Source organism: Pantherophis guttatus, chromosome 9 (genome assembly GCF_059756535.1).
Source record: "Pantherophis guttatus breed Tessera chromosome 9, ASM5975653v1, whole genome shotgun sequence".
Lineage (NCBI taxonomy): Eukaryota > Metazoa > Chordata > Lepidosauria > Squamata > Colubridae > Pantherophis > Pantherophis guttatus.
The window spans coordinates 26,982,501-27,007,754 of NC_142071.1; the positions used below are offsets into that span (position 1 = coordinate 26,982,501).

The following is a 25,254-nucleotide window of genomic DNA, read 5'->3' on the forward strand; positions in this document are numbered from 1 at the left end:
CATTCTATTCTATTCATTCTATTCTAATTCTGCATTCTATTCTATTCTATTCTAATTCTAACTCACAGTCGCCTAGTGGTTGGCCCAAAAGTTACCCAGCTGGCTTTCCTGCCTAAGGTGGGACTAGAACTCACAGTCTCCTGGTGATTGGTCCAAAGTCACCCAGCTGGCTTTCCTGCCTAAGGTGGCACTAGAATTCCCAGTCGCCTAGTGATTGGCCCAAGTTCACTCAGTCGGTTTTCATGGCTAAGGCAGGACAAGAACTCCCCATCTCTTGCTTTCTAGCCTGGCGCCTTAATCATTAGACCAAATATGGGACTCTTGTTCACTGCAAAGTTGAACCTTTCTCAGCAGTGGCTCCAATGTTGGTAATCCCATCCTCTTTTTAGATCTTTTTTCAACCTTGGAATAAACAAAGGCGCTGTCTTAAAAATCATAACCCTTGTAGCAGCAGCAACAAAATGTTTTTGGGCTCCTTAAGGACCAATGACTAGCCCATCTCCTGACTCCGTGGGAGTAGGGAGGGAACCGGGGAAATTTCCTTGCATTAAATGCAATTTCAAAAAATCTAGATGCCATAACCATCTAAATTCAACACCAGGGATTCCAGAAGCAACGAGGGATCCTCCCCCCTCTTTCCCTCAAAAGGAGGTTACTTGCCCCCTCTAATTATCTGGAAATTAATTAATTAATTATTTATTTATTTATTTATTTATTTATTTATTTATTTATTTATTTATTTATTTATTGGTTCGATTTATATGCCGCCCTTCTCCGGAGACTCAGGGCGGCTTACAATGCGTTAAGCAATAGCCTTCATACTTTTTGTATATACCTGCTTAGTAGGGCTTTTGGGGCCCCCCTAAGCAGTGTTCTTTTTTTATATATATACAAAGTCAGCTTATTGCCCCCACAAACCGGGTCCTCATTTTACCTACCTCGAAAGGATGGAAGGCTGAGTCAACCTTGAGATTGATGAAAACTCAAAAGTTCTCAAATTAATCCGTTTCAAATAGAAAACACCAGACTCAAAGGATACAAGGAAAGGAGGGAGCAACTAACAAAATAGCAATAGCACTCAGTACTTAGACTTATATACCGCTTCACAGTGCTCAACAGCCCTCTGTAAATGGTTTACAGAGTCAGCCTCTTGCCCCCAACAATCTGGGTCCTCATTTTTACCGACCTCGGAAGGATGGAAGGCTGAGTCAACCTTGAGCCGGTCAGAATTGAACTCCTGGAATGAGCAGGGAGTTAGCCCTGCAGTACTGCATTCTAGCCACTGGGAGGGAGGGAGGGAGGGAGGGAGGGAGGGAGGGAAGGAAGGAAGGAAGGAAGGAAGGAAGGAAGGAAGGAAGGAAGGAAGGAAGGAAGGAAGGAAAATGGCAATAGCCCTTAGACTTATATACTACTTCACAGTGCTTTACAGTCCTCTCTAAGAGGTTTACAGAGTCAGCCTACTGCCCCCAACAATCTGAGTCCTCATTTTACCGACCTCGGGGAGAGTGGAAGGCTGAGTCAACTGTGAGCTAATCACGATCGAACTCCAGACAGTGGGCAGAGTTTGCCTGCAATACTGCATTCTCACCACTGGGAGGGGAGGGGAGGGAGGGAGGGAGGGAGGGAGGGAGGGAAGGAAGGAAGGAAGGAAGGAAGGAAGGAAGGAAGGAAGGAAGATGGAAATGGGAGGGAGGGAGGGAGGGAGGGAGGGAGGGAAGGAAGGAAGGAAGGAAGGAAGGAAGGAAGGAAGGAAAATAGCTAATAGCACTTAGATTTATATACCGCTTCACAGTGCTTTACAGCCTTCTCTGAGCCGTTTACACAGCCAGCATCTTTCCCCCCCCAACAATCTGAGTCCTCATTTTTACCGACCTCGGAAAGAGGGAAGGCCGAGTCAACTATGAGCCTGGTGAGAATCGAACTGTCGGCCGTCGGCAGAGTTAGCCTGCAACGCTGCATTCTAACCACCGCGCCACCCGACGGCTCCATTCAATTTCCTGCGGAATCAAATTTTTCGTCAATTCAAAGCTCCTTTTAGATGGGTTGAAATCTCAACCCAAAAATACCAGCCAGCTCCGATCATTCCGAACGCTGGAGATGCAATATAGTAGACGCGGAGGATTTTATTGGTGAAGCATCAACATGTTAATTGATTTGAAAAGGAAAAAAAAAATAAAAATAAAAGTGTGACATGTGTCAAAGTATCGACATCAGAGGTAGGTTTCAGCAGGTTCTGAGCAGTTCTGGACAGGGTGGATTTGATTTAAATCGAGTTGATTTAAATCACGATTTAAATCACGATTTAAATCACTAGTAAAAAGGCTTGATTTAAATCAACTTGATTTAAATCATAATTTTTAAAGAGCAGCTGTCATCTCTGCTACTCCTTTGACCCACTGTTGACTCACCGATAGTCCCAGTGTTGCAGAATATACAGCCTCATGCTACATAACTAAGCTCCGTTTCATGCTGAATCAACTCAATTATTTATGTATCTTAAATAGAAAACTATCTTACGATAGATTTTTTACCCCAAAAGTTTTTTATTAAAATAAATTCGATAAAAATCAAAAAAATCCGATTTAAATAAAAAAAATCCGATTTAAATTAAAAAAAATCTGATATTTTTGATTTTTTTAAAAAAAATCATTGATTTTTATCCACCCTGGTTCTGGAGAACCGGTAGAGGAAATTTTGAGTAGTTCGGAGAACCAGTAGTAAAAATTCTGACTGGCCCCCGCCCCCATCTATTCTCTGCCTCCCGAGTCCCAGCTGATCGGGAGGAAATGGGGATTTTGCAGTATCCTTCCCCTGGATTGGGGAGGGAATGGAGATTTTACAGTATCCTTCCCCTGCTACGCCCGCCAAGCCACAACCACCAAGCCACGCCCACAGAACCCGTAGTAAAAAAATTTGAAACCCACCACTGATCAACATGTTATGCCTTGCAAGGGTTGGACCTACGGCGAAGTAGAGAAATAATAACTACTCTTGTTGATATTTCTTTTAGAGCAACGGTGAAAATACTCGCCTTGCGTATTTCTCTCTTGAGCTGCCAAAGATAATTTGCTTTTCACAGCAGGAAGAAAATTCGCCACGTGGATATGCTACGAACGAGACAGGAGGGGCCCCTTTCCCCCCCCCCACCCCGAAAGGAGGAAAATAATAATAAATAGTTAGAAAAATGAGGGGATGATGCATCTCGCTGCATTTCTTGCAGCCTATTACAGGTAGTCCTCGACTTATGACCATTTACGTTGCTAAGCGAGACAGTTCTTCAGTGAGGTTTTTTTTTTTCTCATTTAAGATCTTTCTTGACAGAGTTGTTAAGTGAATCTGGCTTCCCAATTGACTTTGCTTTGTTAAGCTAAACAGTCGTTCAGTGAGTTTGGCCCCATTTTACGACCTTTCTTGCCACTGTTGTTAAGTGAATCACTGCGGTTGTTAGGTTAAGTGAATCTGACTTCCCAATTGACTTTGCTTTGTTAAGCTAAACAGTCATTCAGTGAGTTTGGCCCCATTTTACGACCTTTCTCGCCACTGTTGTTAAGTGAATCACTGCGGTTGTTAGGTTAAGTGAATCTGACTTCCCAATTGACTTTGCTTTGTTAAGCTAAACAGTCATTCAGTGAGTTTGGCCCCATTTTATGACCTTTCTCGCCACTGTTGTTAAGTGAATCACTGCGGTTGTTAGGTTAAGTGAATCTGGCTCGTCGGAAGGTCACAAAAGGGGATCCCAGCACACCGCAAACCGTCATAAATACGAGTCAATGGCCAAGCGTCCGAATTTTGTTCACGTGACCATGGGGAGGCTGCAACGGTCATTAAGTGCGAAAAATGGTCATAAATCACTTTTTTTCAATGCCGTCACTAAACGAACTGCTGTTAAGTCGAGGACTTCCTGTGTTGCGTAACTCACAAGCCATTAACACTTTTGGACATCCACACACGAAGATAGCTAGGAATATTTTACAGGTCCTCGACTTACGATGGCTCATTTAGTGACTGTTCCAAGTTACAGAGGCCTTGAAAAAAAGTGATTTATGACCATTTTTCACCATTGCAGCACCCCCATAGCCACATGACCCAAATTCAAGACACCTGGTAGCTGACTCACATTTATGACGATTCCCGTGTCCGGGGGGGGGAGGAGGGGCGTCACGTGATTCTCTTGTGCGATCTTCCGAGAAGCAAAGTCAACGGGGAAGCCGGGTTCCCTTCCACAACCAGCTTACTGACTTATCCACTGCAACGTTTCACTTAATAACCGTGGCAAGAAAGGTCCTAAACACGAGGCAAAATTCCTTTAACTGTCTCGCTTAGCGACAGACGTTTCGGGCTCAGCTGCGGTCATAAGCTGCAATCATTCGCTTCACAACCGCAGCCAGCAAAGTCGTAAAACCAGGGGGAGGGGGGCCAAAAACCCGCTCAACGAATGTCTCGCTTAGCGACACAAACTGGGGGCTCCGTTGCGGTCGTAAGTCGAGGAGCACCTGTATTGTAGGCAACGACCATCTGCCAGGTGGAGTGTTTTGTGGACACCTGGCAACACAATCTGTCATTCTCACACCCTTGGCTCGGGCTTCGGTGCTTTCGCTGTAATTCAAATACCTCTTATTAATATTGCACCTTTCGGTGATTAAGAATGAATCACCTGCCTGGGTAATTAAAACCGGAATTTGACAAGCGAAGCCTGCAAATTGATCCCGATACTCACAATTGTAAAAATGCTCCCTGCAATAGTACGAACATTTGTTTAGTAGCTGTTTGTACCTGCAATAGTACAACCATTTGTTTAATAGCTGTTTGAACGCAATGGTGCAGGGGAAAAAGTGACTGACGGCCGTGTTTCACACTTAACGACGGTTGGGGCCTACCCACCACCACGTGATCAGAAATTCAGATGCTTGGCAATGGACTCCTATTTATGACCGTTGCAGTATGGTCCCGGGGTCCCGGGATCCCACTTTTTTGCCCACAAGCAAGAGTCAACGGGGAAACTGGATTGGCTTAACAACCGTGTGACTAATTTAACAACGGCGGTGGTTCACGGAACAATGGCGGCGAGGAAAGTCGTAAAATGGGACAAAACGCACTGTGGAAATTTCTCTCTTGGCGACATCGATTTGGGGCTCAATTGGGGATGACCTGTGGATTTTAAAAATGTGCAAAGGAGCGCAGGAGGAGGAGGAGGAGGAGGGGGGGAGGGGGAGGGGGAGGGGGAGGGGAAGGAGAAGGAGAAGGAGAAGGAGAAGGAGAAGGAGAAGAAGAAGAAGAAGAAGAAGAAGAAGAAGAAGAAGAAGAAGAAGAAGAAGAAGAAGAAGAAGAAAAGGGAAGAGGGGAAGATCAGACCATCCCATCAATAACAATAGCATTTAAATTTATACACCACTTCACACTGTTTTACAGCCTCTCTAAGTGGTTTAAAGAGTCAGCATATTTGTCCCCAACAATCCGGATCCTCATTTTACCAACCTCGGAAGGATGGAACGCTGAGTCAACCTTGAGCCAATCAGTATCAAACTGCTGGCAGTTAGCAGAGTTAGCTTGCAATACTGCATTCTAACCACTGGGAAGGAAGGAAGGAAGGAAGGAAGGAAGGAAGGAAGGAAGGAAGGAAGGAAGGAAGGAAGATAGCAATAGCACTTAAGACTTATATACCGCTTCACAGTGGTTTACAGCCCTCTCTAAGCGGTTTACAGAGTCAGCCTCTTGCCCCCAACAGTCTGGGTCCTCATTTTATCGACCTTGGAAGGATGGAAGCTGAGTCAACCTTGAGCTCGTGAGAATTGGACTGCTGAACTGCTAGCAAGCTGGCAGTCGGCAGAAGTAGCCTGCAGTACTGCATTCTAACCAGTGTCCTTGGAAGACCCAAATCAAGAGAAAGAGAACATTAATCGATGCCATTGTCAAGGGTGACGCCGAATTAGTGCCCTCCCGAAGACCATTTGAAGGAGCTCTGGAATCTACAGGTACCTACAATGTCTTTTCTTGGAAAATCTGGAGAAACAATGAGGACCCAGAATAAAGACAATCTGTGGTCATTTTCTGTGCCAAAAATGGATTAAGAGCTCCATCAGTAGTCCGAAGAAATCCAGCACCACCACCCCCTAAGCTAAGGGGTCTCCAAACATGGCAACTTTACGACTTGTGGACTTCAACTCCCAGAAGCTGGATGAGGAATTCCAAGTGTTGAAGTCCACAAGTCTTAAAATGGCCAGATTTGGAGACTCCGATTCTTCTTGTGCCATATCCGTCATCGGACGCTGGCGATCATGTTGGCGATGCTATTTTTTATCAACAGCCGCACAAAAAGTGCTGTTGAGTTTTGTCCAAACCAGTCCCTCAGATTTTGAAGCCATGATGTTCTTCTTCTGCCTGGACCTCGTATTATTATTATTATTATTATTATTATTATTATTATTATTATTGTTATTGTTATTGTTATTGTTATTGTTGTTATTATTGTTATTGTTATTGTTGTTGTTGTTGTTGTTGTTATTATTATTATTATTATTATTATTATTATTATTTCTATACCGCCTTTCTCCCGTAGGACTCAAGGCAGTGTACAACCAAGAAAAATATAGACATACAAACATCATAAAATTGCTAATTAAAATTATTACTTAGTTTGGCCAATTAAATAAAACCCAGAATTAGATAACATTTTAAAAAATCATTCACATGTTCATATGTTTAACCCCGCCTGTTGGAACATCAGTGTCTTGAGGGCACGGCGGAAAGCACGGAGATCAGGGATATTCCGTATCTCCGGGGCACTTTTATGTGCCTTCGATCTTTCCCTGGAGGATTAAGTGAAGGATGCCATATTTTTCTAGGTGTCGTATCACATCTCCGAAATATTCTAACTTTCACTTTTTTATGGTTTTGATGATTTCCCTTGGCTTTCCCAGGCCTCCTCGTTTCGCCTTCACCTCCTCGTTTCTGATTTTGTCAACCCAACTTATGTGTAACAGCCAACTGTAAATACACATTTCAAACACTTCTAGTCTCTTCAAGTGGAGACTCCGATGGATTTCAGATACCAAGACTGGCCCAAATACTCTACTACCTGAAAGGAATTCCTGGAACTGGGACAGATGCTCCATCTCAGTTCAGGTTAAGGCACAAGCTAGCTCAGTGATGGCGATCCTTTTCGGCACCGCGAGCCCAAACCGGCTCTCATTTTCAGGTTGTTTTTTGGCCGTTTTTGGCCTGAAAACAGCCTGAAAAATGACCTGGTTTTTTGCTATTTTTGGGTGCTCTGGCGCCCACGAAGACTAGCTGCCACATGCCTGTTTTTTGGCCATTTTGGGGTTGTTTTCAGGCCGTTTTTCGGGCTGTTTTCAGTCTAAAAACAGCCAAAAAATAGGCATGCGCTAACTGGTCTTCGCGGGCCCTGAAGCACCACAAAACAGCCTGAAAATCGCCCGAAAAATGGCCTGTTTTTTGACCATTTTCAGGCTGTTTTCCGGCACTCTGGCGCCCACAAAGACCAGCTTGTGCATGCCTGTTTTTTGGGGCCATTTTCAGGGCAGTTTTTAGGCCGTTTTCAGGGCTGTTTTTAGGCCGTTTTTCAGGCTGTTTTTAGGCCGTTTTTCAGGCCGTTTTTGGCCTGAAAAACAGCCTGATTTTTGACCATTTTCAGGCTGTTTTCTGTCATTCCAGCACCCACAAAAACCAGCTTGTGCATGCCTGTTTTGGGGGGCCATTTTCAGGGCAGTTTTTAGGTCGTTTTCAGGGCTGTTTTTAGGCTGTTTTTGGCCTGAAAATCATCCAAAAAATGGCCTGCTTTTGGGGCATTTTCAGGCTGTTTTCTGGCACTCTCCTTCAAAGACCAGCTGACACATGGCTGATTTTTTTGGCCATTTTCAGGGCCGGTTTTTGGGTCAATTTCCAGGCCGTTTTCAGGTCATTTTCTGGTGCCCGCAAAAAACAGCTGGATGGCGCACATGTGCGGGCTGGAAACCAGGAGAGCAGCTGGCGACCGCACGAGTGCCCACTGAGAGGGGTCTGCATGCCACCTCTGACACGCGTGCCATAGATTCGCCATCACGGAACCAGCTCATTCCTCTTTGGCAGGAATCTCCATGATACATCATTGTTTAGCATGGATGCTGAAGGTGACAGCTTCCTCATCATTTTAATTGTATTTCTTTTTTTAAACTTCATTTATTGTTATTGTTATTGTTTTTACTCTACGTGATGGTTGTGAGCCGCCCCGAGTCCTCCAGGAGAAGGGCGGCATATAAATTTTAATAATAAAACAAATAAATAAATTTAACGAGTCTTTTTAAAAACAAATAAGCAAACCAACAAACTGCCCTTGACCCTTATGGATCTAAGGGCAGTACAGTATACAAACCCCGATTCCTGGCTTTACGTGGTGGGTCACAGAAAGAGAGGGAACGAAACCGGGTTTCTGGGGTGCTAAGAAAAGCAAGAAAAGAACGGAGCCATCTGCAACAAGCCAAGTCTCGACATCTTAAGTGCAAGGCAGAGCAGGGCCCCTTCCTGGTTAAGAACATAATCTAGGATTAAGCAGAGGTCAGCTACCTCTTGCAAGGAAGGAAGGCGAAAAGAAACTCGTTAAAGATGCAGGCCGCCTACAGACAGTCCTCGGCCTACGACCACAACGGAGCCCAAAATATCTGCCGCTGAGCGAGAGACAGTTGTTCAGTGAATTTTGCCCCATTGTAGGAACTTTTCTTGCCACTGTTATTGAGTGAATCTCTGCGCCTGATGAGTTAGTAGCCTGGTTGTTAAGTGAATCTGGCTTCCCCATTGACTTTGCTTGTCAGAAGGTCGCAAAATGGGATCACACAACACCCAGGACATTGCAACCGTCATAAATATGAACCATCACTAAATAAACTGTTCTAAATTGAAGATCTTCTTCCAGGGATCCATCCATGGTACCAGGTAGAAGAATAGAATGGAATGGAATGGAATGGAATGGAATGGAATGGAATGGAATGGAATGGAATAGAATAGAATAGAATAGAATAGAATAGAATAGAATAGAATAGAATAGAATAGAATAGAATAGAATAGAATAGAATAGAATAGAATTGAACTGAACAGGAGAGGAGAGGAGAGGAGAGGAGAGGAGAGGAGAGGAGAGAAGAGAAGAGAAGAGAAGAGAAGAGAAGAGAAGAGAAGAGAAGAGAAGAGAAGAGAAGAGAAGAGAACTAAACTGAACTGAACAGGAGAGGAGAGGAGAGGAGAGGAGAGGAGAGGAGAGGAGAGGAGAGGGAGGGAGAGGGAGAAGAGAAGAGAAGAGAAGAGAAGAGAAGAGGAGAGGAGAGGAGAGGAGAGGAGAGGAGAGGAGAGGAGAAGAGAAGAGAAGAGAAGAGAAGAGAAGAGAAGAGAAGAGAAGAGAAGAGAAGAGAAGAGAAGAGAAGAGAAGAGTTGGAAGGGACCTTGGAGGTCTTCTAGTCCAACCCCCTGCTCAGGCAGGAAACCCTATACCATTTCAGACAAATGGCTATCCAATCTCTTCTCAAAAACTTCCAATGTTGGAGCATTCACAACTTCTGGAGGCAAGCAGTTCCACTGGTTAATTGTTCTAACTGTCAGGAAATTTCTCCTTAGTTCTAGGTTGCTTCTCTCCTTGATATGTTTCCACCCATTGCTTCTTGTCCTGCCCTCAGGTGCTTTGGAGAATAGGTTCTGCAATGACTAACCTCCCTCTTTCTTACAGCTAAGCCCAATTAATACATTCTAGTCACACATCGTTACCGTAACACATACAGTCATCTTACAGGAACCACACACTTCCAGTGCAAATGTCCTCATTCCAGAACAGTTCACCGCACCCCACTCCACCCCCATTCCCCATGTGAAAAAGTTCACCCTACGCCTCACTGACTTTAATCCCAACGATTTGGAGGACACGAAATCAGAAAAGGATTTGGGACTCGTTACCCTTTGCGTCAAGGGACACAGTGGCTCAGTAGCTAAGACGCTGAGCTTGTCGATCGAAAGGTCAGCAGTTCAGCCGTTCGAATCCCTAGTGCCGCATAATGGGGTGAGCTCCCATTCCTTGTCCCAGCTTCTGCCAACCTAGCAGTTCGAAAGCAGGTAAAAAATGCAAGTAGAAAAATAGGAACCACCTTTGGTGGGAAGGTAACAGGGTTCCATGCGCCTTTGGTGTTGAGTCATGCCGGCCACATGACCACGGAGACGTCTTCGGACAGCGCTGGCTCTTCGGCTTTGAAATGGAGACAAGCACCGCCCCTTAAAGTCAGGAACGACCAGCACATATGTGCGAAGGGAACCTCTACTTTTACCTTAAACTTTGCCTCAAATTAACCTGTCTCCTAGTAGCCCTGGCCACTTCTCCATCCACCCCCGTCGCCCTTACCCTCTCAGGCCAGGCGAGGAGTGACTGGGAGGGGAGGGTGAGGGATGGAGCCAGCCAGTGGTAGAATCACCCGACAGGGAGCCACAGCAGAGCCGCATGCGGCTCCGGAGCTGCAGGTTGCTGACACCCGCACTAGACCAAACTAGCGCTGAATGCTGACAGTTAAGGGCACAAATTTCAGTTGCCACTCTGCAGTTTAGTTAGAAAGCTTGTATTTTTGGGGGGGGGATTGGACTGCGAGGGATGTTGGAGTCCTAGTGGACAATCAGTAAAATATGAGCCAGCCGTGTGCAGCAGCTGCCAAAAAAGCCAACACAGTTGTAGGCTGCATCAACAGAGGGATAGAATCAAGATCACGTGTAGTGTTAATACCACTTTATAATGCCTTGATAAGGCCACACTTGGAATATTTGGCATCCAGTTTTGGTCGCCACGATGTAAAAAAAAGATGTGGAGACTCTAGAAAGAGTGCAGAGAAGAGCAACAAAGAGGATTAGGGGACTGGAGGCTAAAACATATGAAGAACGGTTGCAGGAACTGGGTATGTCTAGTTTGATGAAAAGAAGGACTAGGGGAGACATGATAGCAATGTTCCAATATCTCAGGGGCTGCCCCAAAGAAGAGGGAGTCAAGCTATTCTCCAAAGCACTTGAGGGCAGGGCAAGAAGCAATGGGTGGAAACTCATCAAGGAGAGAAGCAACCTGGAACTAAGGAGAATTTTCCTGACAGTTAGAACAATCTATCAGTGGAACAACTTGCCTCCAGAAGTTGCGAATGCTTCAATACTGGAGGTTTTTAAGAAGATGTTGGATAACCATTTGTCTGACGTGGTGTAGGATTTCCTGCCAAAGCAGGGGGTTGGACTAGAAGACCTCCAAGGTCCCTTCCAACTCTATACTGCTTCTATAGTGCTTGTACAGTGCCACAATTCCTGCCAGAAAGCGGGCGAACATTTACACAAGGGACTTTGAGCCACATCTCCTGTCCTTCCAACCTGCCTTCATTATGCTCTTCTGCAATCCAGCACGCTTTATACGTTCGGACAGTGTGCTCCTTGACAGAAGATGCTAAACATCCATCTCTCCCCCACCGCAATGGATGCATAATCAGAAAACAGCGCACGCTCCATAAACGTGAAGGAATCTTGCAAACGGTCTAAAAATTAACCAGAGGTATACCTTTGGCCCAAAGTGCAGCAGAAGCACGGTTAGCAAAGAGAATTGGGCCTGGCCAAATTGCACGAACAGAAATCTCGATTTTATTTTTATTTTTTCTCTCTCTCTCTAGACATGGAAATGTCCATCTTTGTGCGTGGATTGCCAATTATTTTTGCACATTTTTTCATCGCAGGAGAAGCCTTTCCAGAACGGTCTTTGCGAGCGGCCAAGTCGAACATTAGAAAGGGATATATTCTCCGGTCTTCGAATGCACATAGTTTTGGCACTCGCCAAAGAGAGAGAGAGAGAGAGAGAATAGGGGTTCTGCAAGGCCCACTGAATTTCTGCAACCATGTGCAGCTTTGTGTCCAGATAGATTGGGAGTGGAGGGGGGGGAGAGGGAAAAAAATGCTTATAGTAGAGTTGGCGAGGTGCAAACTGCTGAGTAAGCCACTCCAGCATATCTTTAGAATTGTACAAAACAGAGGCACGCGCACCCATGCACAAATGCAGACGTTAAAAAAAAAACCTGAAAGAACATCTACTTTTTGCAACAGTCGCGGTAAGCCAGCAAAGAGCATTTAATAAACAGTTGTTATTTTCTTTTTTTTTTCTAAAAGAAAGCGGGGGCTAAAAGAAGCTTCTTTAAAGAACAAAGAGGTATCAAAAACCCTAGCAAAATTTTCAGAACAGCTTTCATGAACTAGAATCTTAAACACTCAAAGAGCCATTTGGACCCGTTTCCCACAGAAAAGAAAACACCGGGAGCCACAAAACCCTTCCCGTGCCTGACTATTTCTTGAGCGGCCACAAAACTAGCATATGTACTTGAATTAAATGTTCTGTTTTCTTCTGAAACTTTTCTTTTTTTGGACTTATCCATGGTTGGCCTACCGGGGGTTGAAAAGCTCAATAAATCGTGTGCCGTTGGGTATCACACATTGGCAGTTGTGACACGTATTTTAAGTGACAGGGAGCCACACAGCAGAGGGGTGAAAGAGCCACATGCGGCTCCAGAGCCTCAGGTTGCTGACTCCTGAACTAGAATTTAATCAATGATACCCTTTAAGCAGTCTTTCTTCAGTTAGGCCTTCCATAAGCCAAGTTTGAAATTTTAGAACTATTTTCCATTAAAAAAAAAAAAAACTCGGGTTTCTCAGTTGCTTCTGAGAAGAAATTTTGTTTGTTTGTTTGTTTGTTTGCATTATCTGTATATCTGTATCAAATGTAGGGGCTGCCATATTCTAATTTCCTTCCTGGGGTCTGCATTGCCAACGAATAAAAATATATCCAAAAAACTTTTGCCACGGATGACTTTAGAGTAAAATGTTGTATTTGGTTATAATATTCCTTAGTAAATATTTGTAAAACCAAAGTTATTCCTATCTCAGACACTTCCAATTTTACGCAGGAGAAAACCCGAATAACCAAAGACCTACATACATACATACATACATACATACATACATACATACATATATATATATAACATACACACACACACACACACACATATATATATATTAAAAAAAACCCATCACATTCCAAAATATACAATATATAATCCAAAAATTCAATTTAAACAGAGCCAAATGAATAAAGCAGTAAGCAGCATTACCTCTAATCTCCTTGGAAGAGGACTGTCTTTGCCGACTTCTCCACATCTAATAAAAAACAAGAAGTGGAGGGGATAATCTAATTTCCAATTTCGATCCCACAGAACTGGTGTCATCACTGGAAAACGGAGTTTGCTGGTCTTCAGCTCCTCCCTTGTTGAATGTGAGAGCTATCACGAGTCCCTGATGGAAAGCACATCTCGGATGACCAGTTCTGATTGCAGAAGATGGCCTTGGAAACACCCTTGGCTGTCAAGGGTGGTGGAGACGTCCCCAAGACCTCCTTCCGCGACCACAACCGGTTGAGAATAGACCTTGAGATATCCCTCCAAACCTTCCTGTTGTAGGAATTTAGCACCAGTGGTGAAATGCTACCGGTTCGCATCGGTACGGGAGAACCGGTAGTGATTAAAAACTACCGATTCGGGCTTAGTAAAAAAAAAAAAAAGCTATCGGTTTCTCGGAACCGAAATTTCCAACAATCAGCTGTGCCGTGCGATTTAAAATTGCTAGAAAGCAGGAAATCCTGCTTTCTAGTGAATCTAAATCACGCAGCACAGCTGATCCCTTCCCCTTGATGTTCTACTTACCTTCCCAAGCCTCCTTTTGGCATGTACCGTGCATGCACACGCATGCAACATGTGTGCACTGCGCATGCGTGCACATGCAGTGCATATTTGGCACGAACCGCATATGCGTGGCTAGTGAACCAGTGGCAAACTGGTTCAGATTTCACCACTGGTTAGCACCCACCCTTCTCCTAGAAAAACGAAATATTCTAGGAACTATTAAAAAGGCAGAAGATTATATTTCCCTGGATGAGAAATGGAGAAACATGTTTTTTAGAGGCAGGAAGCAGACTCACTCTTAATAGCTCCCACCCTCTTCAACAACCCACAGAAGATGTCAGCACTTACGAGATAAAGAGATAGCTAGGTCTACTCATAGGCAAATGCCCTCACCCAAGATCCAACGAAGGTAGGCTTAGCCCTCTACCCACCTCACCACATGGCACCTGGGGAGATTACATCACCCAGCAAGGCTCAACCAAGCCTGGGACTCAAAAACACAGCCTTCAGAGTTGCCCCCGCAAGGCAGGGTGGATAAAAATCAATGATTTTTTTTAAAAAAAATCAAAAAAATCGGATTTTTTTTTTATTTAAATCGGATTTTTTTTATTTTTATTGAATTTATTTTAATAAAAAACTTTTGGGGTAAAAATCTATCGTAAGATAGTTTTCTATTTAAGATACATAAATAATGTAGTTTGTTCAGCATGAAATGGAGCTTAGTTATGTAGCACGAGGCTGTATATTCTGCAACACTGGGACTATCGGTGAGTCAACAGCGGGTCAAAGGAGTAGCAGAGATGACAGTTGCTCTTTAAAAATTATGATTTAAATCGAGTTGATTTAAATCAAGTCTTTTTACTAGTGATTTAAATCATGATTTAAATCATGATTTAAATCGACTCAATTTAAATCAAATCCACCCTGCTGCTAGGCCGCATGGGAGTCTGACAACCAATCAGAATACAAGCTCAAATTCAAAAGCCCAGAGAGAGTATAAAACTCAGGTACTCTCAGCATCTCTGCCCCCTTTTTTTCTTCGCCCAACATCTTCAAGGCATGTGATCCTGTCCCACCATTAAAAACCATCTTTCTAAACAGCCATCATGTTTCTAGTGTCTTTCTCCCCGCTTGGGACTGAACCCAGAAGGACGTTTCTTCCAGTACTGCGAACTGCTTGAAATGCCCTTGTAAGAAGACATTCGCTGCCACTTGAGGTTGAACTGACTCTCGAGTGGAGCGAGGAACTCGTTGGAGCCGATAAAACCAAATTGTTGATAGTCACTGACCGTGTTTGAAAGATAATATGGGTAGCATGCTGACCTTAGGAGGAAGGAGGAATTTCAGAAGGAGGTCATCCAGAAGAGCTTATCAACTGCATTCCACTGTGGTGCAGTGGTGAGAGTGCAGTACTGCAGGCTACTTCTGCTGTCTGCCGGCTGCCTGCAATTTGGCAGTTCGAATCTCACCAGGCTCAAGGTTGACTCAGCCTTCCATCCTTCCAAGATCGGTAAAATGAGGACCCAGATTGTTGGGGGAAATATGCTGACTCTGTAAACCGCTTAGAGAGGGCTGCAAAGCACTGTAAAGCAGTATATAAGTCTAAATGCTATTGCTATTTTCCTTCCTTCCTTCCTTCCTTCCTTCCTTCCTTCCTTCCTTCCTTCCTTGAAAGAAGTTGTGACAGAAACTGCCACAACTTCTGAAGGCAACTTCTGTTCCATGGGTTGATTGTTCTCACTATCAGAAAATCCCTCCTTATTTCAGGTTGAATCTCTCCTTGATCAGTTTCCATCTATTATTCCTTGTCTGGTCTTCAGGTGCTTTGGAAAATAGCTTGACCCCCTCCTCTCTGGGGCAGCCCCTCAAATATTGGAAGACTGCTATCGTGTCTCCCCTGGTCCTTCTCTTCACTAGACTAGCCATGCCCAGTTCCTGCAACCGTTCATCGTATGTTTTAGCCTCCAGTCCCCTCATCATCTTGGTTGCTCTTCTCTGCACTCTTTCTAGAGTCTCAACATCCTTTTTATAATGTGATGACCAACATTTATTTCTTTGCAGGAGTAAGCATCCTGTGACGTTCTACTTGAAACTTCAGGGAAGGGTGGATATTCGAGAAAATATGTTGTATCGTATCTCCAGGAAATTTCAGTTAGAGAATCCAGGTCAAGACATTTGCAGGCAATTATCTCAATTTATTCCACTGTACCTCTCTGGTAACGAGATGAATGTATCAGAATTTCACCAAAAGAGAAAGAGACAAGCTAGCAAGACAGAAGGTAGTTTTCCAGTACAGCTGGAATCAAAAGTTCAGCCAAAGATGACAGGCTCATACAACCAGAAACACTTGTGAATAGTCTCAAACAGAAGCTTTATTATTAATCACCTGTGTCCGTGATGGTGAACCTATGGCACGCGTGCCACAAGTGACACACGGAGCCATATCTGTGGGCACGCAAGCGTTGCCCTAGCTCAGCTCCAGCACAAATGCATGTGCCGGCCAGCTGATTTTTGGGCCTTCTGGGCCCACCGGAAGTCAGGAAACGGGCTGTTTCTGGCCTCCAGAGGGCCTCCGGGGGGGAGGCTGTTTTCACCCTCCCCAGGCTCCAAAAAAGCCTCTGGAGCCTGGGGAGAGCAAAAAAATGGGCCTTCCGGGCCCACTAGTGACCTCTTTGCCCTCGTGTGCCAAAAGGGGGGGGAGCACCGGGGGGTCACGCACGCATGCGCGTGGGGGGGGCATTGAATTATGGGTGTGGGCACGTGCAGACGTGACCACCCCCCCCACGTTCCCACGCTTTTGGCAAAAGGTTAGCCATCACTGACCTATGTCATCAGAATCTCACCAGACTGGTTACATTTATTTGGGAATAGTTCAGGTAATGCTTCGGGGATTCTAGAGTCCAGTGCAAGGACTCTAAGCTTGCCCCCTGCTTAACGCCTCCCTCCTTTCTACCTGGAGATTCCACCACAAATGAGCATATTTTTAAAAATGTGCCTGTGTGTTTATGTGTCTGTCATTCCATCCATCCATCCATTCATGTACCCACCTACCTACCTACCTGCCTACCTACTGTGGAAAGCCCCCCTCCCCATTAGAATGAAATATTTCGGGGACTAAAAGGCAGGATAGAATATTTCCCCTAAAGAAGAAATGGAGGAAAAAAATCTTAAGGGAGGCAGAAAGCAGCCCCTGTTTCCCTGCCCCCAAGCATAAACTGAGGAGGCCAGCTTTTAGAAGATTTGATAATCCATTCCAAAAGACTGGGTCCGGCAGAAACTCCAGATAAGCAATACAATTAGGGAAGTGAAAGGTTGACAAGAGTAGCTCAGACAAACACCTAGGATTTGCATTTCCCCTTTTGCTTATGACCCCTACAGGACCCTATAGGGATCCAGAAGGTATAAAACCCACCCACTCTCAACTCCATTTCATCAGCTGTCCCAGAACCACATGCTGCTGGTGGTACTGCTTCATCAATAAACCAACGTTCTTTCCAATCAGACTCCATTTTATTCCCGGATTGCAACTGGATCTGGATTTTTCTTCCAACACTACCTACTTGGTTTATTTCCCCAAAGTTTCTCCACTATACACTTTCCCGGACCATCTCATTGCTAAGTCTTCTCCAAACTAAGGTTCTTTGGATGTGTTGGGTTTCAAGGACCATAATTCTCACAGTTGGGAGTAAGGAGAATTATGATTCCATACCTCCCAAAAGGCCTCAGTTGAGGAAAGGCATTGTAAAGAACTCACCGCTTTTTTACAAAAATGATGCTGAGGAGTAACAGTAACAGGGTTGGAAGGGACTTTGGAGGTCATCTAGTCCAACCCTGAGCCTGGTGGCGCAGCAGACTAATAGCCTGTTATTATCATTCAGCTGCCTGCAATTACTGCAAGTTCGAATCTCGCCAGGCTCAAGGTTGACTCAGCCTTCCATCCTTTCTAAGGTAGGTAAAATGAGGACCCAGATTATGGGGGCAATAAACTGACTTTGTATAAATATACAAAAGTATGAAGGCTATTGCTTAACGCACTGTAAGCCGCCCTGAGTCTCCGGAGAAGGGCGGCATATAAATCAAATTTAAAAAAAAAACCCCACTCCCGAAGGAAACCTATACTAGGGATTCGAACCGCCGACTTTTCTGATCGACAAGCTCAGCGTCTTCGCCACGGAGCCACCTAGGAACGGTAATCCTCTTGCAATCTTTTTTGGGGATAGATTTGTTCCCTTGAAGGATTCCATCATGATAGACAGCCAACCTTGATCTTTGTTTTCTCCCAGGCTGACAAGCTTAACGCCTACTTTATCACGTTTTCTGCATTTCAATGCGAAGCTTCTGGGGGCTCTGACAAGAAACATTTAATTATGGAATAAGATCGTCTATCATTTTTAAAGTGGAATCCGAACAGCCGCAGGGAAAGCCATAGTACAAAGTTGCAGTAGAATTAAAAGGACAGACTGCCCACTCTCTGGATTTTATTTTTATTTTATATTGGATTTCTATACCGCCCTTCTCCCTAAGGACTCAGGGCGGTGTACAGCCAGATTAAAAAAACATGCAGAACAAATATTAAAAACAATTAAAAGATATATAAATTTGGCCCAATTAAAACTCATTTACCAATTAAAAACGTTTAAAACATTTAAAAACAGTTAAAAATTTCATCTTAAGCCAGCCCGGCTTGTTTAAATAAATGGGTTTTAAGGGCGCGACGGAAGGCACTGAGGTCTTGGATTCTCCTTATCTCTGGGGGGAGCTGATTCCAGAGGGTAGGTGCCCCCACAGAGAAGGCTCTCCCCCTGGGGGTCACCAGCCTACATTGTCTGGCTGATGGCACCCCGAGGAGGCCCTCTCTGTGGGAGCGCACGGGTCGATGGGAGGTCGTTGGTAGCAGCAGGCGGTCTCGAAGATAGCTAGGCCCTATGCCATGGAGCGCTTTAAAGGTGATAACCAACACCTTGAAGCGCACCCGGAAGACCACTGGGAGCCAGTGCAGCTCGCGCAGGAGCGGTGTTACATGGGAGCCCCATGCTGCTCCCGTCACTACCTGCGCTGCTGCGTTCTGGACCAGCTGGAGCCTCCGGGTGCTCCTCAAGGGGAGCCCCATGTAGAGAGCGTTGCAATAGTCAAGGCGAGAGGTGACGAGGGCGTGAGTGACTGTGCACAGGGAATCCCGATCAAGAAAGGGCCGCAACTGGCGAATCAGGCGAACCTGACAAAAGGTTCCCCTGGTTACAGCCGTCAGATGTTCCTCCAAGGACAGCTGCATATCCAGGAGGACTCCCAGATTGCGAGCCCTCTCTGTGGGGGCCAATGACTCGCCCCCAATAGTCAGTGATGGAGTCAACTGACTATATCGGGATGCCGGGAGCCACAGCCACTCAGTCTTGGAAGGGTTGAGCTTGAGCCTGTTCCTCCCCATCCAGACCCGTACAGCCTCCAGGCACTGGGACATCACTTCAAGGGCATCGTTGGGGTGGCCTGGGGTGGAGATGTACAGCTGGGTGTCATCAGCGTACTGGTGGTATCTCACCCCAAAGCCACGGATGATCTCACCCAGCGGCTTCACATAAATGTTGAACAGAAGGGGCGAGAGGACCGATCCCTGCGGCACTCCACAAATGAGAGGCCTCGAGGTCGACCTCTGCCCCCCTGCCAACACAAACTGCGACCGGTCGGAGAGAAAGGAGGAGAACCACCGCAACACGGTGCCTCCCACCCCCAACTCTTCCAGCCGGTGCAGCATGATACCATGGTCGATGGTATCAAAAGCCGCTGAGAGGTCTAACAGGACCAGAACAGAGGAACAACCCCTGTCCCGAGCCCTCCAGAGATCATCAACCAACGCGACCAATGCCGTTTCTGTGCTGTGCCCAGACCTGAAACCCAACTGGAACGGATCTAGATAAGATGTTTCCTCCAGGAATTGCGGAAACTGTCGTGCGACCACACTCTCAACAACCTTCGCCATAAAGCGAAGGTTGGAGACAGGACGATAGTTGGCCAATATTGCCGGATCCAGGGACGGCTTCTTGAGGAGAGGCCTCACCACCGCCTCTTTCAAGGCGGTGGGGAAGTAACCCTCATTCAACGAAGCGTTGATAACACCCTGGAGCCAGCCTCGTGTAACCTCCCGGGAAGCCAGTACCAACCAGGAGGGACACGGGTCCAGTAAACATGTGGCCGCACTAAGTCTCCCCAAAATCCTGTCCACATCATCAGGAGTCACAGCATCAAACTCCTCCCAGATAACATTCTCAAGACTATTCCTCGTCACCCTGCCCTGATCTACCCAGTCAGAGTCCAAATCCCCCCGGATCTGGGCGATTTTGTCATACAGGTATTGTCCGAAATCCTCCGCCCTGCCTTCTAAGGGATCCTCCCGCACTCCTGGATGGAGCAGGGCGCGGGTCACCCTAAACAGGGCAGCTGGACGATTCCCTGATGACGCAATAGAGGCGGAAAAGTAGTTAGACTTTGCCGTCTCTATCGCCACTCTATCGCCACTAGGTAGGTATTTTATTCAGTGTCTGAAGGCTAATGCAGGCTGCCCCCCCACCCACCCAAAAGAGCCTTCAGAAATCATTTAGAAAAGATGTTCCAGTAGGAATGCAATCCGGGTGCAGCTCTTTAAAGTGTTGGCATCTTTTCCAAGGATTGTTCGGTGGCCCAAGAGGATCCCAAAGAAAGATAGGGCTGCTTTAAAGAGCTCCTGCTGCTTTGGAATGATCCAAAGCACCTTTTTGGGGAGATTGAATCTGATGAGCGTGTCAGCGTCTCAGCGCTGACATAGAAAAGGGAGATAAGCTCTGAACTTTTGCCTGCTAAATCCCTTTGAAGCTCGGTCTCCGTGGAAATGAAGAAGGTGGGGGGAACATTCCTGTGAAATGACGAGACAAGAAGTCAGGAGAGTGACTTCGAAGATAGCCATTGAGAAGCAGAGAATTGGGGATCGGAAAGGGAGGGATTGGGGGGGCAAAAGGTCAGTCTTGTCCGCATCGAGTCATGATCCGGTTGCTGTACTCGAATAAAGAGAAGATTTCCTTAAAGATTGGCAGTTTGGAAATTCATTTATTTTGAGATAGCATCGAAGTCTGACAGAGCGGAATTAACCTATGCTAGTTATGGCGAACCTTTTCGGCACCAAGTGCCCAAACCGGAACGCTCCTGCATCAGTGGTGGATTGCCCCCGGTTCGCACCGGTTCTATAGCACCGGTAATAAAACCGACAGGAGGCTCCGCTCACCGACCCGGACGTCATTAAAATGCTTCTGCGTATGCACAGAAGAACATGCGTGCGAGCGAAGCAAGCGCTCCTACGTGGTCCCGTTGCAAACCGGTAGTAAAGGTAGGTAGGACCCACCCATGACATGCACGCATGTGCGTTGCACCAGAGTGCCAGCAACCCAAAAACCAGCTGGCTGGCATGCCTGTTTTTTTGCTGTTTTTCAGGCCATTTCCAGCTGTTTTTGGTCCGAGAAATAGCCTGGAAATGGCCTGAAAAATGGCCCTGGAAAAGGCCTGGAAAAGGCCCCCCCAAAGCCCCCCAAAAGGTCTGTTTTGGGGCTGGTTTTGGTCAGTTTTAGGGCCATTTTCAGGCCGTTTTCCAGCACTCCGGCACCCATGAAGAATAGATGGCGATGGTATGCATGCCCACACAGAGGGCTCCGGTTCCAGTGGGTTCTGGATAGGTTCACCATCACGGACCTATATTCTTGCAGGGTGTCCAACCTTGGCAACTTTTAAGACCTGTGGACTTCAACTCCCAGAATTCCATAGCTGGATGGGGAATTCTGGGAGTTGATGTCCACAGGTCTTAAAGTTGCCAAGGCTGGAAAGTCCTGCTATAGAGCAACGTAATCCTCGTATCCTGCTAAGGCTGGACACATTAAGGAGGACTAAAGGACTTAAGGAGGACCACATTATCTTAGTTGGAGGAGCAACCAGAGAACTTTAAAAAATATTCTTTCAATACATCCAATGCAGTGGTGGGTTTCAATTTTATTACCGGTTCTCTGGGTGTGGCTTGGTAGGCGTGGCATGGCTTGGTGGGCATGGCAGGGGAAGGATACTGTAAAATCTCCATTCCCACCCCACTCCAGGGGAAGGATACTGCAAAATCCCCATTTCCTCCTGATCAGCTGGGACTCGGGAGGCAGAGAATAGATGGGGGCAGGGCCAGTCAGAATTTTCACTACCGGTTCTCTGAACTACTCAAAATTTCTGCTACCAGTTCGCCAGAACTGGTCAGAACCTGCTGAAGCCCACCTCTGATCCAATGGTGGTGGATGAGGATTGTGAACAAGTTTTGAATCTCAAAGCTGAAGGAGTGGGGGGGAAACATCCATCGTCTTATCTCCATTTCACTAGGGGAATATAATTTGCATTGGACCTGAGATCAGAAAGAGTTTTGAGGGCACCTGAGGACAATGAAGGTCCTTTTAGATCAGCCATGGGAAGGGGGAAAAAAAAGAGACTTATATGAGCACCAATGGTGACAGTTCATTAAAAAAAAACCATCCTACTCTCCAGACAGGAGTCATTTGGGGTTATTCCTTCTCTTTTGCCCAATTAGTCAAGAGCTAGTCAATTTCAGTAATTAGGAATGTCTTTTTCCCCCAAGTTGCCCCCTGTTTAATGCAGACCAGTAGATTATTTTTTATCCCCAATGATCTAAGACCTACAGAGGAATTTTGCTCTCTTTAATGACTGTTTTTAAAATCAAGAACCAAGACAAGGGTCGCTATTCAATTCACACTCTGGAAAGAAATCAAGGGAGGATGACATTCAAACTCCTTCCCAAATTGAAGCCCTGTATGCTCTCGCCGCTGGATTGCGGTCCGCACCTTAATTCTGCTTTAAAGATCACTGAATAGGCCATGGGATTAAGAAGGAGACCTGGTGATTTAAGATTAATTTTTTCCTTGGCATAAGGGCAAAATTTTGCAGCCTAGCGTTGCTTCACAAATCTCCCAGTGGTTTGGTTCTCCTAAACCACAACTGAAATTCAATCATTTTTAGATTAGATTTAGATTGTCCAGAACAGTGGTGGGTTGCTACAGGTTCAAGCGAATCGGTAGTAGCGGTGCTGAGAAGCTCCACCCACCTGCCCAGACGTCATCAAATACGCTCTGCGCATGTGCAGAAGTGACGTGCACGTGAGCGAACTGGTAGCAAAGCTAAGTGAAACCCAACACTGGTCCAGAAGCAAAGGGACAACTAGGCTTCAATATGTAACAGACGTTCGATAAATATTTGAGAAATATTTCCGCATGCTGAGCCAAATGTTGTGGCCCGTCAGTGGCCTGTGCAGCTAGTAGCTGATTCCGACAGCGAGGAGACTGGTGTGGTGCTGCACTATCAGCCTGTGCAGCTGGCACTCGAGTCGGACAATGAGGAGGCTGGAGAAGATGTGGTGCCAGAGGCGGGGATTCAGCCAGGGCCTTCAGAACCTCCAGAAGCTCCCTTAAGTGAAGAGGAAGAAGAGGAGGAGCCTCTTTTTGATGCACGAGCACGCAGAGCTGCCAAAAGGCAGGAGTGGCTCCTCAGGAGGAGGTCTCCTCGAGAGTAAGGCTGGGGGCTAATTGGCCACTCCCATAGCCTATTTAAGGAGGAATGCCGACTGAGGCAATTTGCAGGAAACAACTTCGTTCATATTCCTTTGCGTCTTGATTCCAGAAACGTCTGGTCGGCTCTTGCTCTTTTCTTGTCAGTTTTCCTGCAAATTGCTTCTGGGCATTCTGCCAACCACAGTAAGATTACAGTTATCTGAAATACTGCGCTTCAGAATTGAGTTATTATTCTTTGGATTCTTGACGGCTGTTCATGAAGTTAAATTAACAGCCCTTGTTCAGAAAAGACTGATTTAAACTGTACTTGTGTTCGAACAACTACTAAGAAAGCTCATTAGTAGTCCTTAATTAGTAAACTAAGGTTTGTACGGACTTTGTGTGTGCTGCATTCTCTGGGGTCCGTAACTGGGGCAGAACTCCAAGTTACGTACCCTATCAACCTCCTCTAAAATCTATCATGATCCTTTTAGGATTGAAAAATTGAGGATTCCTGGTCTGTCTGGCCGCGATCAAACCGTTTCCATTAAGACACCAATGTAAGTATTTCCGGTTTGCTGAGCAAGTCACAACTGGCTTGGTTTCTACAACGAGGGAACCATGGTTTACTAAGCACAACAGATGCGTTCACACAAGACACTGACAAAACTAAAGAAACTGTGACAGCTCATTAAAAGTAAAGGCAAAGGTTCCCGACTCTAGGGGGCGGTGCTCATCTCTGTTTCAAAGCCGAAGAGCCAGCGCTCTCTGAAGACGTCTCCGTGGTCATGTGGCCGGCATGACTCAACGCCAAAGGCGCATGGAATGCTGTTCCCTTCCTACCAAAGGTGGTCCCTATTTTTCTACTTGCATTTTTTACCTGCTTTCGAACTGCTAGGTTGGCAGAAGCTGGGACAAGGAATGGGAGCTCACCCCATTACGCGGCACTAGGGATTCGAACCGCTGAACTGCCGACCTTTCGATCGACAAGCTCAGCGTCTTAGCTATTGAGTCACTGCGTCCCGCGACAACTCATTAGGATGTGTAAATGCAGTGTGCACTGGATGCAGAATCATCCCGAACACAGATGACTACAAGGCCAAGGTGAACAATCTTTTGAAGGACACTGCTACGTATGAAACTCTGAAGAGAGACCCCGCCAGCAAGCCAGAAAGTTCATATGCCTCTTGAACAGTAACAGTAACAGAGTTGGTAGGGACCTTGGAGGTCATTTAGTCCAACCCCCTGCTCATGCAGGAGATCTATACTAGGGATTCGAACTGCTGAACTGCCGACTTTCTGATCAACAGACATGACCTGGATGACTGAGAGTTTCCACAGACATCAAGTCAAGGTATTAAACTCCATCATTTGCATACATTTTTATAATATCTCACTTTTTTCCCTTTTATCCCCCTCTCCCCTTTCTCTATTATTTATAAAAATAAATAGTAAATGAATAAAAAATTGAAATGAGAATAAAGATAATTAGAAAATCGGGGCTGCTCGAATACCACTTTAAATTGAACTGAAAAGGGAAACAACAGGAGAGAGGGGAAGAAGGAGAGAGAGAGGAAGGGAGGAGAGAGGAGAGAAGAGGAGAAAGAAGAAAGGGGAAAGGAGAGGAAGAAAAGGGAGGGGAAAGAGGAATAGAGGAGAAGGTTAGAAGGGGGAAGAAGAGAGGAGTGGGGGGAGAGAAGGGGAAGTAGGAAAGAGAAGGAGAGAAAGAACGAAGGAAGTATGAGACGAGAGAGGAAGGAAGAGAAAAAGAAAGGTTGGAGTAAAAGTAAAGGGTAAAACAGCAGGCCCCAAAAAGTAAAAATGAAAAATGAAAGTTAAAAGAAAAGATGAATGAAAAAGGATGAAAATGACAGTACATGTAAATGGGTTTATGAGAAATAAAAATTAAAAAAATATATTTAAAAAAAAGTTATTAAACTCCAGAAGGATTTCTAATTTCAAAAGTAGGAAGATTCTGCTGATGAGTTGAG

The 25,254-nt window shown here is 45.6% G+C and overlaps 1 protein-coding gene across 12 annotated transcripts in view; it reads right to left on the minus strand.

Annotated features, from left to right (window-relative positions):
• GRAMD1B (GRAM domain containing 1B) overlaps positions 1-25,254 on the minus strand; it is a 213,299-nt gene that overhangs the window by 75,474 nt on the left and 112,571 nt on the right. The window contains exon 1 of one of the 12 annotated variants that reach the window (XM_087875689.1): positions 13,146-13,161. The exons of the other annotated variants lie outside the window; for them this stretch is intronic. The gene's annotated coding sequence lies outside the window, so the exon portion shown is untranslated. Of the gene's footprint in view, positions 1-13,145; positions 13,162-25,254 lie in introns of those variants that run through there. 12 annotated transcript variants of the gene reach the window in all.